Source organism: Cervus elaphus, chromosome 5 (genome assembly GCF_910594005.1).
Source record: "Cervus elaphus chromosome 5, mCerEla1.1, whole genome shotgun sequence".
Taxonomy (NCBI): domain Eukaryota; kingdom Metazoa; phylum Chordata; class Mammalia; order Artiodactyla; family Cervidae; genus Cervus; species Cervus elaphus.
In genome coordinates, this window is record NC_057819.1 from 31,209,768 (window position 1) to 31,225,155 (window position 15,388).

The window sequence follows — 15,388 nt, forward strand, 5'->3', positions numbered from 1 at the left end:
TAATCCTTTGGGCTTTTCTACATACAAAATCAAATCATGCATGAATAAAGACAGTTGTATTATTTCCTTTCCAATCTGTGTATCTTTTATTTTTTTCTTGTCTTATTGCTTTAGCGAGTACTTCTATCACAATGTTGAAAAGCAGTTGTGAGAGGAGCTATCCTTATCTTGTTCCTGATCTCAGTGGGAAAGCCCCTAGTCTCTCACTGTGAAGTACGATCATAACTGTAGGTTTTTAATGATGTTCTTTATCAAACTGGGGAAGTTCCTCTTCCTCAATTTCTGGTTTACTGAGTATTTTCCTTAGGAATGGGTATTGGATTTTGTCAAATGGTTCTCCTGTATCTATTGATGTGATCATGCAATTTTTTTAAAATTTGTTAATATGATGCATTATATTAATTGGTTTTTTAATATTGAATCATTCTTGCACACTTGCAATAAGTCTCACTTGGACATTGGGTATAATTCTTTTTATAATATTGTTGGCTTCTAATTGCTAATGTTTTACTGTCAATCTTCTCATATATAGTCATGAATGATACTGGTCTGTAGTTTGCTTGTGATTATTTGGTTTTATTATTAGGGTAGTGCTAGCCTCATAGAATGAGTTAGGAAGTGTTTTTCTGTTTCTATTTTCTGAAAGAGTATAGATAATAGGTACACATTTCTTCCTTAAATGTTGGTAGAATTCACCTGTGAACTTATCTGGGCTTGGTGCTTTCTGCTTGGAAAGGTTATTACTGATTCAGTTTCTTTGCATAACATTTCTGAAGCAAACTGTGTACTTCTCTTTAGTTGAGTTTTGGCAATTATGTCTTTTTATGGATTGGTCCATTTAACCTAGGTTATCAAATGTATGGCCATAGGACTGTTTATAACATTTCTTTATTATCCTTTTAACATCCCTGTGGTAAGTAGTGATGTCTTCACTTTCATTTCTAGGAAGAGTGATTTGTGCATTTTTTTTCTTTAGTTAGCCTAAGCTAGAGATTTATATATTTTATCTTTTCAAATAAATAGTTATTACCTTTATTTTCTCTAATGTTTTCCTGTTTTCAATTTCATTGATTTCTGGTTTTTTTTATTCTTCTTACTTTGCACCTATTTCACTCTTCTGTTTCTAGTTTCCTCTTATGGAAACTTAGATTGTTGAGTTTAGATGTTTCTTTTCTAATGTATGTATTAGGTGCCATAAATTTTCCTCTATATATTGCTTTCACTGCATCCCATAAGCTTGATAAGCAGTATTTTCATTCAGCTTGAAATAAATTTTCTTTTGAGAGCACTTCTTTGATCCATGAGTTATTTAGAAATGTGTTGTGTATTTTCCATATTTATTTGTCACTTAATTTTGTTGTGCTCTGACAGTGTACTGATAGCTTACAGTGAATGGTGCTGCTGGATTCATGGTCTCTGAAAGAGAAGATTTAACTCTGGGACCAAAGACAGGTCTCAGTCACTCAGAGCTTTGTGTGCAAAATTTTATTTAAAGTGACGGGACAGAGAATGCTTCTGACATAGACATCAGAAGGGGGTAAAACTGCCTCACTAATTAAAGCGCGACCTTATATACTTCTCAACTAGCTGCTGATAATAGATAAAAAGAATACTTCAAGGTTGTAAGAGTTCCACCAGACCTTTTCCCAAGGTATACATCCTAAGATAACTTTGGCACAAAATTAGCCAGAAAGAACAGTTCTGGGCAACCTCTCTGGGTGAGATATACTATTGCTATGTAATCAGGGATACAAGTATCAAGAAACAGGTTCCCAGGCAAGATCTGTTACAATTATAATCATTAACATAAAAAACCATTTCCATGAATAAGACATTGTATTGTGTGATCATTAGTTCCAGACCTAAAGAAAGGCCAGTTCTCGGGGAAGATACCTTGTTGCACAAGGCTTAAGGAATTTTCCTTATACTTATGAGCAAGAATGTTCACCTCCTCCTTAAAGGGCCTTAAGCTTTAACTTTCTCAATACTTTGTGTGATACTTATTCTTTTAAATGTGTTGAGATGTTCTGTACAGCCTAGAATGTAGCCTATTCTGGTTAATGTTTTATGTGAGCTTGAAGAACTTTCTGTATAAGGTTAGTGTTTTATGCATCATCTCCTCTGATTGAGTGGAATATACAACTGACAGTTAGACCCAGATGATGATGGCAGCATTCAATTCAACTATATCCTCATTGATTTTATGCCTGCTGAATCTGTCAATTACCAATAGAGGGTTGCTGAAGACTCCACCTATAATAGTGCATTTAAGTCTCTTTCTCCCTGCAGTTTTATCTGGCTTTGCCTCATATACTTCAGTGCTGTACTATGAGATGCAGACACAGGATTGTCATGTCATCTTGGTGAGTTGACCCTTTATCATTATGTATCCTTAAAATTTTCCTTGTTCTGAAGTCAGTTTTGTCAGAAATTAAAATGGTTAATCCAACTTTCTTCTGATCAGTGTTACCATGGTGTATCTTTATCCTTTTTCATTTGTGTCTTTATAATTAAAGTCGGTTTCTTATAAACAACATGTATGTAATTGAGTCCTATATTTTATTCACTCTGCCAGTCTTTATTTTTTTGTTGGTGTACTTAAACAACTCACATTTAAAGTGATTATTGATAGAGGTAGATTAATATCTACCATAAACTTTTTTCTGCTTATTGCCTTTCTGCTTTTATTTTTTCTTCCCTCCCCCTTTCTGCTTTTTTTTTAGTTTTAATTAAAGATTTATGTGATTCCATTTTCTCTCCTCTCTTAGCATATTAATTATGCTTTTCATAAAAGTAGGTTACCATTTCCTCCTCCAGGGGATCTTCCTGATCCAAGGACTGAACCCACATCTCTTAAGACTCCTGCATTGGCAAGTGGGTTCTTTACCACTAGTGCCACCTGGAGGTCCGTAACGATTTATGTGATTTATTCCATCTTCTCTCCTCTCTTAGCATATTAATTATACTTTCTGCACAGTTATTTTAAGAATTGTCTGAGTATACAGCACAATTATAACTAATCTAAAACCACTTTCAAATAACACTATACCTCTTCACGGGTAATGCAATTTCTTTATTATAAACTATTTCCAGCTCCTCCTTCTTATCTCTTATAACACTCTGTCATTCATTTCACTTACCCATAAGCTATAATAATCAAATGGGAAGTCTTTAAGTGTCATTTCAGGAGTGCTCCAAAGAACTTTGTTACCATAGTCCTTTATGTTTCAGTGTAAAGAATTCAATGAGAGCAAAGTGGTAGGTAAGAAGTGATGTATTAGAATAGGATGCTTGTGAGGCTTACAAGCAGGTGGGCAAGAAATGCTTTGCTCTGAGAACCTATGGGCTACAGTTTTATAATCAAAGGAAAAGTGGAGAGGGAGAAGAAGACCTTATTTGTCTCTCTTGAGTAGGCAGTTCCTCCTCCAGGTTGAGCAGGGAGTTTCCTTGTCCCTACATGGTCAAGTTTTGGAAATTATTGTTTTGTATGTGTGAAGACAGCGTGTCACAGAAATCATTAACTTACTGAGCACATTGGTCAGTCTACGGTTCTCATGCACCATTACTTTATTGTTTTGGGGCATGTCTTATGCTTCTACTGCATGGCTTTATTGCTAAGCAAATATGGTTGGTCTTGCGGTTTAGCAAACTTGGTTTCTTGAATAATCATTAACCTACAGGGGATATATATATATATATATATATATATATATATATATATATATATAATTTTTTTTTTTTTTTTACCTACAACCAAGGCAAAATGGTTGTCTGAGGAGGCCTTAAAAATAGCTGTGAAAAGAAGAGAAGCAAAAAGCAAAGGAGAAAAGGAAACATTCCCATTTGAATGCAGAGTTCCAAAGAATAGCTAAGAGACATAAGAAAGCCTTCCTCAGTGATCAATGCAAAGAAATAGAGGAAAAAAACAATGGGGAAGACTAGAGAGCTCTTCAAGAAAATTAGAGATATCAAGGGAACATTCCATGCAAAGATGGGTTCGATAAAGGACAGAAATGGTATGGACCTAACAGAAGCAGAAGATGTTAAGAAGAGGTGGCAAGAATACACAGAAGAACTGTACAAAAAAGATCTTCATGACCCAGATAATCACGATGGTGTGATCATTCACCTAGAGCCAGACATCCTGGAGTGTGAAGTCAAGTGGGCCTTAGAAAGCATCACTACGAACAAAGCTAGTGGAGGTGATGGAATTCCAGTTGAGCTATTTCAAATCCTGAAAGATGGTGCTCTGAAGGTGCTGCACTCAATATGCCAGCAAATTTGGAAAACTCAGCAGTGGCCACAGGACTGGAAAAGGTCAGTTTTCATTCCAATCCCAAAGAAAGGCAATCCCAAAGAATGCTCAAACTACAGCACAATTGCATTCATCTCACACGCTAGTAAAGTAATGCTCAAAATTTTCCAAGCCAGGCTTCAGCAATACGCGAACCGAGAACCTCCAGATGTTCAAGGTGGTTTTAGAAAAGGCAGAGGAACCAGAGATCAAATTGCCAATATTCGCTGGATCATCAAAAAAGCAAGAGAGTTCCAGAAAAACATCTATTTCTGCTTAAATATTGACTATGCCAAAGCCTTTGACTGTGTGGATCACAATAACCTGTGGAAAATTCTGAAAGAGATGGGAATACCAGACCACCTGACCTGCCTCTTGAGAAACCTGTATGCAGGTCAGGAAGCAACAGTTAGAACTGGACATGGACCAACAGACTGGTTCCAAATAGGAAAAGGAGTACGTCAAGGCTGTATATTGTTCCCCTGCTTATTTAACTTATACACAGAGTACATCATGAGAAACGCTGGACTGGAAGAAACACAACTGGAATCAAGATTGCCGGGAGAAATAGCAATAACCTCAGATATGCAGATGACACAACCCTTATGGCAGAAAGTGCAGAGGAACTGAAAAGCCTCTTGATGAAAGTGAAAGAGGAGAATTTAAAAATTGGATTAAAGCTCAATATTCAGAAAACTAAGATCATGGCATCTTGTCCCATCACTTCATGGGAAGTAGATGGGGAAACAGTGGAAACAGTGTCAGTCTTTATTTTTTGGGGCTCCAAAATCACTGCAGATGGTGACTGTAGCCATGAAATTAAAAGACGCTCACTCCTTGGAAGGAAAGTTATGACCAACCTAGATAGCATATTTAAAAGCAGAGACATTACTTTGCCAACAAAGGTCCATCCAGTCAAGGCTATGGTTTTTCCAGTGGTCATGTATGGATGTGAGAGTTGGACTGTGAAGAAAGCTGAGCGCTGAAAAATTGATGCTTTTGAACTGTGGTGTTGGAGAAGACTCTTGAGAGTCCTTTGGACTGCAAGGAGATCCAACCAGTCCATCCTAAGGGAGATCAGTCCTGGGTGTTCATTGGAGGGCCTGATGCTGAAGCTGAAACTCCAATACTTTGGCCACCTCATGCGAGGAGCTGACGCATTGGAAAAACCCTGATGCTGGGAGGGTTTGAGGGCAAGAGGAGAAGGGGACGACAGAGGATGAGATGGCTGGATGGCATCATCACCGACTCGATGGACGAGTTTGGGTAAACTCCGGGAGTTGGTGATGGACAGGGAGGCCTGGTTAGCTGCGATTCATGGGGTCGCAAATAGTCCGACATGACCGAGCTACTGAACTGAGTGGGATTAACAATATAATCACTTACTTTGTCCCTTCACTCTTTCCCTATAAAATATATTGTTGCTATTATTATTTTGAAGTTACCTATTAGATCAATTAAGAATAAAAATCTTATTTTTACTTTTGTTTATTCTTTTTTCGTGTTCTACCTTTCTTCATGTAGATCAAAGTTTCTGATTATATTATTTTCTTGTCTATGAAGAACTTATTTTAACATTTCTTCCAAGGTATATCTAGTAGTGAAAGATTCCCCCCTCCTTTTTTTGGCGGGGGGAGGTCTGAGAAAGTCTATTTCCTCTTCTCTTTTGAAGGATAATTAATTAACTGGATTCAGAATTATGCATTGGTGGATTTTTCTTTCAGCATTCTAAATGTTCCATTCCACTCATTTGCCTGGTTTCTGAAGAGAGATATCTGATGTAATTCTATTCTTGCTTTGCCATAGGTAAGGTAATTTTCTCCTCCAGCTTCTTTCAGTATTTTTTTTCTTTATCTGACATTCTGCAATTTGAATATGATATACTGACATGTAGATAATTTTGTATTTATCCTATTTGGTGTTTTCTGAACTTTGTGAGTCTCTGGTTTGGTATCTGGCATCAATTCTGGAAAATTCTCAGGCACTATTACTTCAAATATTCGTATCCTTTCTTTTCTGTTTGGTATTCACATTACCTATATTTTACACTTTTTTGTAATTTTTCATAGTTCCTGAATATTGTTCCTTTTTTAAAAAAATCTGTTTTTAGATCACCAGCCCAGGTTGGATGCATGAGACAAGTTCTCAGGGCTGGTGCTCTGGGAAGACCCAGAGGGATCCGATGGGGAGGGAGGCAGGAGGGGGGATCGGGATGGGGAACACATGTAAATCCATGGCTGATTCATGTCAATGTATGGCAAAAACCACTACAATATTGTAAAGTAATTAGCCTCCAACTAATAAAAATAAATGAAAAAAAATTAAAAATAAAAAAATAAAAAATCTGTTTTTATACTGAAATTTGAGATGTTTCTATTGACATATATTCAGACTCATGGATTATTTCTCAACTGTGAAAAGTGTTCTTCATTTCTGTTTCAGTGTTTTGTTTTCTAACACTTTCTTTTGATTCTTAAGAGTTTTTTTATTTCTCTGCATATGTTACACATCTGTTCTTGCATGTTGTCTAATTTCTCCAGTAAACCTCTTAGCATATTAATTATAAGTATTTTAAGTTCCCACCCTGATAATTCCAAAACCTCTACCAATTTCAAGTCTGCTTCTGATGCTTGCTCTATTTCTTCAGACTGCTCACCTTTCAGCATTTTTTTTTATAAGCCAGGCATAATGTGTCAGATAATAGGAACTGAGATAAGCAAGTCTTTAGTGTGAGCTTTTATGTTAAAATGGCCACATTAAGCTGTGTTTAATATTTGCTGAGCAGAGGTTTCACTTTCCTTTAATGCCATTTGTTTTGCCTGCTCTTTTGTCTTTAGGTTTTCTTAGAAACTCCTTCCGGAACTGTGTCTGTGTCCTGCAGCTCTCAGTTATAGTCCACTGCTACTGTAACTGGAAAGTATGGAATTGGGAAGGGGATACAGTCTATAATCTTATGATTAAATCTCCATTTTTAGCGAGCTGGAATCCCTGGGCTATGAATAGTTCTTCAACTTTCTTGTGATGACAGGCATGACAACCTGCAAAATATTCAAATATACAAGTGGGAACCAGCAGTTCTCTTTCTCCTCATGTGAGACAGGCTTGAAGGAGCAGAAGTTGTCTAATTATTCTCTCTCAAGGTCAGATAGAGCTCTGATACAGAAATGACCCTTGAGAACTAGCTTTGTTTCAACTTCCCAAGTGGTTCAGTGGTAAAGAATCCAACTGCCACTGCAGGAGATGCAAGGGATGTCAGTTCGATCCCCAGGTGGGGAAGATTCTTTGGAGAAGGAAATGGCAACCCATACCAGTATTCTTGCCTGGGAAATCCCATGGACAGAGGAGCCTTGTGGGCTACAGTTCATGGGGTCACAAAGAGCTGGACATGGCTGAGCGACTGAGTGTTCATGCAGCCTTTGTTTCAGGGACAGGAAGTTTTATGTGTATTTCAAAGCTATTGCTCCTCCTCCTTGCCGGACCCAAGAGGGACTTTCTGTCTTATCTTCACAGGAAAAACTGGTAGGGCTCCTCAAGGTAAAAACCATGAAAGTGTGAGTGTTGACCTAAGCCTACATCCTGCTGCCTCAGAGTTTTCCACTCTGTCAAGTTCACACTCGGTCTCAAGCTGTGCTCTGATTACTGCCCCATCCGTGACTGGCGACAGGGGTTTCTGCTCCTAGTCAGCTGGGATTATCTGCTTCAGTTTCCAGAGAGGTGATTTGTCCGGTGACCTCAGTTCTCTGGTAGGTGTAAAAAGAATCACTGATTTTCAGTTGGTTCAACTTTTTCTTATTGTGGTGGCAGTAGTGACAATTTTCAAGATCTTCATATGTCAGAGCAGAAACCAGAAAGATTAATAGTAATATTTCATATCCATTATATCTTTTGACCACACAAAAGGGTGTTGATGGAAAATTAATCAGTCAATCAAAGAAATGAAAATTTTTATTTGAGCCAAATTTGAGGATTATAACCAGGAAGAGCATTTCAAAAGTCAAGGCACAGTTATGTAAGTGTTTTGAGACAGAGGGCTATATATCAAATGACATCTTATTCACAGTTTACATAATCCAGACTAAACATCATCATAGTAGATCACATGACCCTTTACAAGATCGTGAAGAATGTTATCTTTTAAGGAGTTGTCTTATCAATGCTGGAAGAATGTTACTCTTTATGATTGAGGAAGTATTCCAAAGAATGCTCAAACTACCGCACAACTGCACTCATCTCACACACTAGTAAAGTAATGCTCAAAATTCTCCAAGCCAGGCTTCAGCAGTACATGAACCGTGAACTTCCAGATGTTCAAGCTGGATTTAGAAAAAGCAGAAAAACCAGAGATCAAATTGCCAACATCCACTGGATCATCAAAAAAGCAAGAGGGTTCCAGAAAAACATCTACTTCTGCTTTATTGACTACGCCAACGCCTTAGACTGTGTGGATCACCACAAACTGTGGAAAATTCTGAAAGAGATGGGAATGCCAGACCACCTGATGTGCCTTTTGAGAAATCTGTATGCGGGCCAGGAAGCAACAGTTAAAACTGGACGTGGAATAACAGACTGGTTCCAAATAGGAAAAGGAGTACATCAAGGCTGTATATTGTCACCCCGCTTATTTAACTTATATGCAGAGTACATCATGAGGAATGCTGGACTGGATGAAGCACAAGCTGGAATCAAGATTGCTGGGAGAAATATCAATAACCTCAGATATGCAGATGACACCACCCTTATGGCAGAAAGTGAAGAGGAACTAAAGAGCCTCTTGATGAAAGTGAAAGAGGAGAGTGAAAAAGCTGGCTTAAAACTCAAAATACAGAAAAGTAAAACCATGGCATCTGTTTCCATCACTTCATGGCAAATAGATGGGGAAACAGTGGAAACAGTGAGAGACTTTTATTTTTTGGGGCTCCAAAATCACTGCAGATGGTGACTGCAGCCATGAAATTAAAAGATGCTTGCTTCTTGGAAGAAAAGTTATGACCAACCTAGACAGCATATTAAAAAGCAGAGACATTACTTTGCCAACAAAGGTCTGTCTAGTCAAGGCTATGGTTTCTCCAGTAGTCATGTATGGGTGTGGGAGTTGGAATATAAAGAAAGCTTAGTGCTGAAGAATTGATGATTTCGAAATGTGGTGTTGGAGAAGACTCCAAGATGGACAGGGGTGCCTGATGTGCTGCAGTCCATGGGGTCGCAAAGAGTTGGACACAACTGAGTGACTGAACTGAAGTATTCCTGCTGATTTGGGAGGTCCGGTCCATGCATAAATGCACATCCACAATGCAGAGTGCAGAGCAGTCACTGGTCAGAGGAGAAATTTTACGTTTAAATTTTTCTTGTCTTCCCACGTATGTGTATGTGTGTGCAACTTAGTCACGTACGACTCTTTGTGACTTTATGGACTGTAGCCTGCTAGGTTCCTCAATCCATGGGATTTTCAAGGCAAGAATCCTGGAGTGGGTTGCCATTTCCTTCTCCAGGGGATCTTCCTGATCCAGGGATCGAACACAGGTCTCCTGGGTCTCCTGCAATGGCAAGAGAATGGATTCTTTGCCCCTAAGCTATCTGGGAATCCCTGTCTTGGCATAAAATATGAATTTTATTTCACAAGGGCAAAGTACACAGATCTTATTATTCACATTTTACATACTAGAAAACTGAAGTTGAGAGAGAATGAATGACTTTGCCAAGATAAGGGGTCAGAAGGTGAAGGTAACCCACATCTTCTAGAGGTTACCAAGACTCCTTCAACACAAAACTTCATGCTCAGGCATGAATGCTCATGAAACAACTTGAAAAAAACATTTGGATTGTCCATGTTTCAGGTGTCTCTGCAACCTGATGTAAGAAGCCCTGGAGAGGGATATTCCATAATGTGTCCTCAAGCCTGACTGTGTCCCCAACTCATACTCAGATTTTAGGGAATTCACAACAATGGGAGTCTCAGTTTCTCAATGAATCTGGAGCAAGACCTAACCATGTGATCATTCACTGAGGTCTTTTGTAATCACAAAAACAGCAATTCTAGGTTGCAATCAGGCTCTGTATTTTTGGAAGAGAGAGAGAGTTTGTATATGTGTGTATTGGTGAGTATGGATATGTGGAAAGGGGAACTTATTTCTCCACAGTTTTTCTGAACTGTTAAATTTGTTCTTTCCCTGAAGTGGAAAGCCTTAGCTTCTTGAATTCCTTAAATGGGATGACACTTTACCTTCCCATCTGCTTAATTACAATGATAGTTTATGAATGTGATTGATATTTAAAACAAGACTTCCTTCCAGGGTCTCCTTTGTCTTTGAACTGTTTTAGGCTTTCTCATTGTAACTCTACATCCACTACCAACCGTTGAACTGTCTCATTGCAAAGTCACTTCCTCAGAGAGGCCTTCCTTGAACTTCCTCTTTCCGAACCTGTGTGTTCATAGCTCCGTCCCTCGCTATTTTGGAATCTTCACGAGGGTAGACTCTGCGCAAGTCACGGCTGATCCCCAGGACAGACAGTCCAGGACAGTGCTGTCCACTAGACCCTTCTGCAGGAATAGAAATGGTCTGTAATCCACATATGTGGCTGCTGCTGCTGCTGCTAAGTCGCTTCAGTTGTGTCCGACTCTGTGCAACCCCACAGATGGCAAGCCACCAGGCTCCCCCATCCCTGGGATTCTCCAGGCAAGAATACTGGAGTGGGTTGCCATTTCCTTCTCCACACATGTGGCTACTTGTACTGAATTTTTTTATCCTAATTTAAATTTAAATAGCTAAATTCAGCTTGTGGCTGCACCTCTGACAGTGGGGGACTAGAGCCGTGTTTCTCAAAATCTAAATCAAGATGTCACTAAGGTGCTTAGTGACCCATTCTCTGGATAATTCTTACCAGGAACAAAATTTCATAACTATCAGTCTAGAATGGAATTCTCAATACTGGCTTCACATTAGACTGACCTGAAGGAAGTTTTAGAAGCAAATATGTCCCAATCACACTTCAAAAGATTACATTTCAGTTGGCCTGGAGTGGGGTCCAGGTATTAGTTTTTCTTTTTAATTTGGCTGCCCTGGGTCTTTATTGCTGTGTGCAGGCTTTTTCTCTAGTTGCAGTGAGCGGGGACTTCTTGTAGTGGTTTCTCTTGCTGCAGACTGCAGGCTGTAGGCGCGGGGCAGGCTTCAGTAGCTGCAGCTCCCAGGCTCTAGAGCACATGTTCAGTAGTTGGAGTGCATAGACTTAGTTGCTCCATGGCACGTGGGATCTTCCCTCACCAGGGAGCAAACCCATGTCCCCTGCATCGGCAGGTGGACTCCTCTCCACTGAGCCACCAGGAAAACCCCCAAGTATTAGTCTTTTCAAAAAATAAAACAAAACAGAAAATCTCCCCAGAGGACTGATGGGCAGCCAAGCTTGAGTCTAGAAGATTTGTTCTCACGTGCTCCTCAAAGCAGACCAAATAAATATACAGATAAATAAGTCTGTGAGCTTTTTATAAAGGGTGGTGATGTCAAGTAAAATCTTGTGATGTTACAAGAGATATTAGTGACATTGGTGGGTCAGATGAATTTCTTCACATTCTGTAAAAAAGAAAACACAGCTTTAGATAATCTCTAACAGTTGTGAAATGCCTTGTCCTTTTATCCATTAACAGTACCAAACATACCATGCTCTGGGAGATTTAGTGAGAGTGACACTTTGAGTTCCCTAAAACAATCACGTTTTAAAATACACAAAAGCCTTTCTAGTTTGCTGGTTGATTGACAAGGGGCCTGTGGACCGCAAAACAAAGTCACGTGACCTGCACTGCCCGGCAGCTGGGGGAAGGTGTTTCCCAACCTGCCGCCCCGCAGGTCCGGGATCTCCTGTGTGAAGTTCTTCTCCGTCCTCTGCGGCCAGGTGTGCGGGTCATTGCCTCCCGGGAAGGAAAGGAGCCCGACCGAGCCTGGGAACGTGGGTGCAGGAGCCCTGCCCCCCCCTTTCTGCAGGTGAACAGGTAAGGAAGGTCGTGCAGGAAGTCCAGGCTGGCTGGGCGCCGGAAGAGTAAGGCGGCGCTGGCTCGGCATCTGCGCTGGGAGGCGGCTGTGCCGCTGCGGAGCGCCTGCGCATTTCAGCCCAGCCCCGAGCACCGAGCGGCCTGGGGACAGCAATTCAAGGAAACCCGGGCAGCTGGGCAGGGGACTGTCTGATGATTTTTTAGAACATGCTCCTGATTGAAATTAAAAAAAAAAAAGTCTCAGAGTAAGTAAATTGAAGACTGCTAATGTTCGCCAAGACTCCGGCGCAGCCTGCCAGGAGATTTGAGGAAATTAACATGAAACTAAAACCGAAATCTTAGGTGAAGTGGAGCAAGCAAAATTGATCAGAACGCAACCAAATATCAGCCAAAAAAAGGTCTCTATAGACGTTTAAATTGTTAGGAGAGAATGAGAGGGAAAGCTTTCAGTTGCTAGGAGAGATTTAGAGGAAAAAGTTGAAATTACCACTAGAGATTTAAAGAAGTACTATTCAGTAAATCAGAAGTACTAGAACAAAAATAAATGAATATGGTTTAACAATATATCAGTAGGTAGCCATTTAAAAACTACTTTAGTCGAGAGTATAAGTTAATTTAAATATTTTCAATTATTTAAATTAAATTAAACATTATAATTAAAAGTTTGAGCCTTGTTAACTCGATAGGTTTGCACCAAAAAAAAAAAAAAACAACTGGGAGTAATGTGCTAGAGTGGTGTTTTTTTTTCCCACAAAAATTTCATTGATTTAGAAAGAATAGACTCTTCCTTAAAGATAGTAAACATTGCCAACCCACGATGAAATTAGATCACGTGCTTCCTGCAATGTACCAGAGGCGCATGCAGTAAACTTTATTTGTCTGCATCTGCCCTTAATAACTAAGTAACTCCCGTTAAGGTTCACCCAGCAGTCAAAACGCAGTGTATGCACTGTGATTAGCACACCAGGTTATTCTTTCAGGGAAATCTGAGAGGTTTGGGGCTGTCAATATTCTTCAATAGAACCATCTTTTTGCTCACTTTGCTAGTTTTTAAGGGTGGGCATTCTCTTTGCAATGTGCTTATCAAGGATTTTTTTTCCGCTTCCTTGAGTTTAGTTAAAATAGAAACAAAATTGCTTTCTTAGCTGAGCCTACTCATGTGTTCTTAGTCTTGTGATATCCTTCCTGGATATCTCCTGTTTCTCTGACCTATTGCCTCTCTGATATTTTAGCAACAATCCACCAGCTTGACCTTTGAACAAAACTCATGTAAGCCACTGATGGAAGCCACAGGGCTGAAACTTTGTTTGCATCTAACAGTAAGATTTGTAGTATTTTTATTGAAGTTTTTTTTTTACTGTGTCAGTGTTAAATATGTCAGCACCTCTTTCTCAACTACATCTTCATGGAGGATATTGTCTTTCCGGCATTTTGTTTCCTTTTAAGAAAGCACACAAAGTTTCAAATAGATAGCTTTCTTACTAAAAATTATTGATCAGTATTGAAGTTATTGATCAGTATTGAAGTTATCCCTGTTTGGGGTTAAACTATCTTTAATAATACCAAAGAAGATATATTGTAGATAGTTGTATATATAATATTCTCTGCAAAGAGCATTGTTCTTTGACAATGAAAAAAATGAAACACCTTGAAAGTAAATGTTTATTATTGTAAAATAAAATAATAAATGTGATTTTAGATGTTAAAAAAATGCTTTATTCATTACATATTCATAGGAAGGTATCACTATAATATAAATTTGGGGGGGAAAGAGCTGGATTGTTTTAAATTACATTCCAGAGAATTTTTATACAGAAGTGAGTGAAACAAAAGGTCAGTGTGGCAAATATGATTTAAGAGTGATATTGTGGCATGACTGTGGTTACCTCTTGTGATAAAATGACTTGTATTTTTCTCATATAGCTTTTACAACTAGAAAAGTGAATTATGTTCAGTAACCTTTTCCAGATATTATCTTGTGAAAAATGTCTAGTTCTTAGCTCTTTGAGTTTTGGTCCTTTTCTTCATAGTAAACCAGAGCTTTTTAATAAGCTTAGGAGTGTTGTCCAGTAGACCTTTCTGCAGTGATAGGAATGTTCTGCATACACTTTGCATTGTCCAGTGTGATAACTACTGGCTCTATGTGGCCATTGAGCACTTGAAATGTAGTTAATTTAACTAAGGAATTGAATTTTTTTCTTTTGCTAAATTTAATTGATTTTAATGAAAATGTAGTTATCCTTATGTGACCCATGGCTACCAGATTGCACAGACAGCTAGTTAGCCGCTTCCCTTTATTCTAGTGGCTGGTTATAGTGTCGTGCGGGACACAACTGCTGACCTTGGACTTTCAGATAGTCCTGAAGGTATTTTTCGAGAACATTACTCTTGAAGGGATTTAAGAGATTAATTTTTTTCATTCTTAATGACATTGTTTTTTTTTCTCATTTTATAAGCAATATATGTTCTACTATACCGGTCAGTTGTGTCCGACTCTTTGTGACCCCATGGATTATACAGTCCATGGAATTCTCCAGGCCAGAATACTGGAGTGGGTAGCCGTTCCCTTCTCCAGGGGATCTCCCCAACCCAGGGATCGAACCCAGGCCTCCTGCATTGCAGGAGAATTCTTTACCAGCTCAGCCACCAGGGAAGCCCATATGTTCTACTAGAAACACATAAAGGCATCAAGTAAAAATTTGCAATTCACTCATAATCCCTACCCTCCAGTGGTAACTGTCTTTGCTATTTTGACATATTTCCTCCCAGTGTCTAATTTTTTTTTTTAATAGAGGTATAGTTGACCTATATCACTCTATTATTTCCAGGTACACAACACAGTTATTTGGTATTTCTTTTCCACATAGCTGTCCAGTTTACCCAACACCATTTATCAAAAAAGTTTTCTTTTCCCCATTGTATGTTCTTGCCTCCTCTGTCATAAATTAGTTTACTATATGTTTGTAGGTTTATTTCTGGCTGTCTATTCTGTTCCATTGATCTTTGTGCCAGTACCATATGGTTTTGATTACTGTAGCTTAGTGGTATGAAATCAGGGAGCATAATAACACAAACTTTGTTCTTTCTCAAGATCATTTTGGCTATTTGGGGTA

The 15,388-nt window shown here is 38.9% G+C and overlaps 1 protein-coding gene across 6 annotated transcripts in view; it reads left to right on the forward strand.

Moving 5' to 3' along the window:
- The first annotated feature begins 2,306 nt into the window (after positions 1-2,306).
- Positions 2,307-15,388, forward strand: part of TMEM144 (transmembrane protein 144) — a 58,583-nt gene continuing 45,501 nt past the window's right edge. For 2 of the 6 annotated variants that reach the window (XM_043902298.1, XM_043902294.1), the window contains exon 1: positions 12,106-12,275. The gene's annotated coding sequence lies outside the window, so the exon portion shown is untranslated. Of the gene's footprint in view, positions 2,364-12,064; positions 12,276-13,507; positions 13,595-15,388 lie in introns of those variants that run through there. The other 4 variants (XM_043902293.1, XM_043902295.1, XM_043902296.1 and 1 more) reach the window with 4 other exon arrangements.